At 53.7% G+C, this 4,203-nt stretch overlaps 1 non-coding gene across 1 annotated transcript; it reads right to left on the bottom strand.

Annotated features, from left to right (window-relative positions):
- Positions 1 to 355: 355 nt before the first annotated feature.
- LOC144774645 (small Cajal body-specific RNA 14) lies at positions 356 to 494 on the bottom strand. The gene has a single exon (XR_013600411.1).
- Between the last annotated feature and the right edge of the window lie 3,709 nt (positions 495 to 4,203).

Raw genomic sequence — 4,203 nt, 5'->3', positions numbered from 1 at the left:
CCCGTTCCACTAATTTATCTCCTGCGCGCGTATGCCAGCCCAAAGTAACCCCCACGGAAACACAGGGTGTTTGAGCCGTTGCCAGGACTTGAACCCCGTAGCCCGGCTTCATAACCATCTGCTTCAACCTTGAAGGTAGTTATTACAGAACCTAGAGCCTTTACGTCAAAGTGTGTTTTGCATGCTTTTAAAATGGCCTGCCCATCCCCACTTCGCACTTATTTACACACACGCGCGCGCACTGAAACCTACGCACTGCTCCAGTCTGTACAAATTTCGGTGGAAACGTTTGGTTTGTTTCCTGCACCATATCTCGGTGCAGGTTCGCGCGGCGTCCTCGCGCCGCCTTTAAAATGCTGTAGGGAGCCGTAGCACAGGCACCTGGGGGTCTCCGCGGGTCCTGTCGGCAGTGGGCCCCCTCTCGTTGCTGTACGTGGCTGCCTTGGGGTCACATGGTATTACTGACGCATGCAACCGTCAGGGAAGACACCCACGTGTGAGGAGGAGCGGCCGGGGATCGAACCGCGGGTGCACGCGCCCAGGAGAGAAGCCGCGCCTACGGAGAGAAGCAGTGCTGGTGACGCCGGGCTCCCATGCCCTAGAGAGAGCCCCGCGGTGGCAGCTGAAGACCGGAGTGGCGGTAAGTGGGCGGTGGGTGCTTAGTGCACTTGTGTGTGTGTGTGTGTGTGGCGTGTGTGTATGCGACAGCGGGGGTGAGTTCTCTATGTGTGGGTGCATGCGTGCATGGGCGCTCGTGTGTGTGTGTGTGTGTGCGTGCGTGTGTGTCTCTGTGTATGCGCATGCGTGTAGGGTGTTGGAGCTTCCCAGGAGACAGCAGCTGAGCGCGTTCGCGCGCGCGTGGCCTGCGCCGATCGCCTTTGTGCGCGGCCAGGTGCTGTCTCCTGGGAAGCACAGTCAGCAACAAAAGATCTCCTGGCGGACACCAGCGCTGACGCGCTGGTTACGCCACGAGACCTAAAAAAGAGCATGATGAACACTTTGGGATCTATACAGTCGGAGATAAAATCAAAGTGCTTCACAAGGAGGTTTAAATAAATTTTATGTACCGATAGGATCGCACATATGGAAGAACAATGGGTATACAAGAGAAAGTGACATTTTTCGACTAATTCACTCTACAAACTGTATCACGCACTGAAGATATGCATCCTGGGCAATGTAGTTCACTTGAGATTAAGGCAGGAAGGAACAGAAAGTCTTGGGTTCCGGGCCAATTGGGATGGACAGTGCTGGGGTGTATTGATTGAAAAGCACGGGCGGGAAGGGATTGTTTCTAACTGTTTGGAGCAATCATGACGAGGGAAGGATATGTTTGTTAATCAGTGAAGCAGGTATGTGGTATACGGTTTTCATGCAGATCGTTAGGTACGTGGGAGGGGAAGAGGGATTTTGTGTCCCACACGCAACAAAGGTGGAGTGTGATTAACATAGTATTGCACGTGTTTAGAAACTCACTGACCTATTTAAACAGCGAACCTTTCTGAGGAATGAAGGTTGCGCTATGTGAACAGAAGGTTAAGAGTGTGATTACAACGGAGGGGAGCGGGGAACATCGGGATTACCGGAATCATTACTAGCAGGGTTGGGAAGTTTGGTTAACACCCTGAGCATGAAGGAATGGCGCGTGATGACTTAATCAACAGAGTGGGAGACTAAATGAGACTATGTACCTCAGGGCAATGCTTTGGATATGATGAAGTGAATTAATTTTTGAAATGATGTCGCAGCATTGTTTATTTGGGATTAGAACTGCTAATAATGTATTCATGTTGTGATTTATTTGTAGTGACCCCAGAAGAAGGGCACGAGGAGGCCCGAAATGCATTGGGTTTTTTAACATGAAAAATAAAAAACTGCTTGTGATAGACTTTCTGCATTATTCGTATTCTTTCTAAGAGGCCTGGATGGGCACAGTTTGAATGCAAGAAATCTGAAAATCGGCACCACATCCCGATTGTTGGTCTTTTGAATAAATTGGAGAGGAATAATACTTGGAAAATAAGAGATAAATTATGGTGACAAGATGGAAAATTGAAAAACTAAGGACAAAGATTTTTGGATTAAAGTGCACGCTAAATAGCGGCAGGAAGCTGTGCATTTGGTTCAGGGGCTATGTAGTCCCTCCTGACAAAAAGTGGGCTAGTAATCGCCATTTGCAGGTGCACCAAAAAATAACACTCAATAATTGATTGTCCACTCTGTACTTTCCTTTATAAAAGTAAGAGTACATTTATTAAACACACACACCACTCACTACTATACACCAATTTACAAATATACATAAGCTGATGGAATTACTTTGTGACATTGCATAACATCTCCACCCCTCCCGCAGAGGGGGTGGGGTCTAGTACCACCACTCCCATGTAGGCACATCATCTTGCCCCCAATGCAGTGAATTGGTCTTAACCTGGAGCGAGAGCCCTGCGCACTGGCACCATCCCAGTAGCGACCCCCCCATAACCTCAACAAGCATTAAACAGGCTACACCTGCCTTGGTGACACATGACCCTGACTGAGCATCTCCTACTGATCATACAGTATGCACCTCTTCATCTTAAGGGCTAACAGTCTGGGGTCATCACCTAAGCGCAGCAGCAAGAATACATGTTTACGCACACTTTAGAATGACAGTACTCAGCACCTTTGGATATCATTAAAAATGCAGTGCAATTACAGCCCCTAAAGGCATCACAGATGATCACAGGATTAAGTAAATACAGTCAGACACCTTAGCAGGAGTGTCGAGCCACCTAAATCCACTTTGCTTATGACATCACCTTTAACCAGTACTTCAGATGGAACCTCAATCTCTTGAAAAGAAATAACCATTAATAAATGCATTTCGGTGCAATTACCCTCTTCACCTCCAGGTGATGCCCTTCTCTACACATCCCCCACTCAGCCCTTTTCTCCTGGATGCAATTATCAATACACCCTCAGCTGAAGAACAAAAGTTCCAGCCCAGAAAGTGTTAAATGCCGGTTGAGCTCTGGAGGGGTTATTCTTTTCAAATCCCCAGGACATCTAGGGTGACTTGTCTCTTCATGCTGTGGGGGGGGGGGACACTGCGCTTCTCCAACAGCTCCCTCAGCACTTTTCCATCATTAAGGGTAACCCCCCCCCTCTGGGGGGCCACCACGCCCCAGATTAACAGGCTTCCAAATGCCTGGCAAGGCATTATGGGGCGAGTTTTCTCCTTTTCTTGCATATTTGATGAGCAGCTCTCCCGCTTTGCTGGGGAGAGCCGCGCTGACCCACTGACCCGCATCTTCAGGCCTCGCTGGGGGGGCCCGATCCCACCCGGACTCCCAGGTAAGTCATTCGGCTCGAGGAGCCCACCCCCGGCCGATCTGCTGATTTTCTGGGGCCCGGTCCCACCCGGGCCCCTGACACCCCCTTTGCCTCTTCTTGGGGGCCCCGGTCCCACCCGGGACCACCCCAGGCCTTCCACGTTGGAGGGCAGTCCGGGTAGCCCACCCCCGGCTGCCCCCGCCGGATCCCTGTTCGGGCCGCACCCTTGTGTGCGACCGCGGGAGCCGGCCCTTCAGTTCTCGTCTGCCCGCTCCGGTGGACAGACACGGAGACCAGCACGGCTCCCGCTGGCCTCGGGGGAGTGCAGCGGCACTCCCCCCCACTTTCCTCCTGACTTCGGGCCCGGGGATGGGATCCGGGGCCCTCGGACTTGGTCGGGGGGGGGCGCGACGGTGCCCCCCCTCACCCAGGCACCTCAGGGCCCGGGGATGGGGTCCCGGGCCCCACCTCCCATCTTCTTGGCGGGAGGGCGCGACGGCGCCTCCTGCCCCTGCCTCCTCACACGGGGCCCGGAGTTGTGCTCCCGGGCCCCTCTTCCCGCACCGCTTAACGGTAGCGCGACGGCGCTCCCCAGCGCAGGTTTCGGCGGGGGTCAGGGTGGGCTCCTGGCACCCCACGGGGGCATCTTCACGGGTGTGCGCGACAGCGCACCCCGGCTTTACTACTTTGGGGGGCAGCCCTGGGACCTGACCCACCCCGGGGGCTTGATTGCGACTGGCGGCGGAGCCCCACGCGCTTTGTCGTCGGTCCCAGGCGGGGTCAAATGTCGCCTTCCTTCTCGGGGGTATAGCTCGGCCCCCTGGAGTCCGCTTTGTCCCATTTTTGCCCCTGGTGGCATCCCCCAGCCACTGGGAGCTCTCTCCTTCT

The sequence above is a fragment of the Lissotriton helveticus genome, chromosome 8, assembly GCF_964261635.1.
Source record: "Lissotriton helveticus chromosome 8, aLisHel1.1, whole genome shotgun sequence".
NCBI lineage: Eukaryota > Metazoa > Chordata > Amphibia > Caudata > Salamandridae > Lissotriton > Lissotriton helveticus.
The sequence above is the reverse complement of the archived record's forward strand: the minus strand, read 5'-3'. Positions and strand labels throughout refer to the sequence as shown.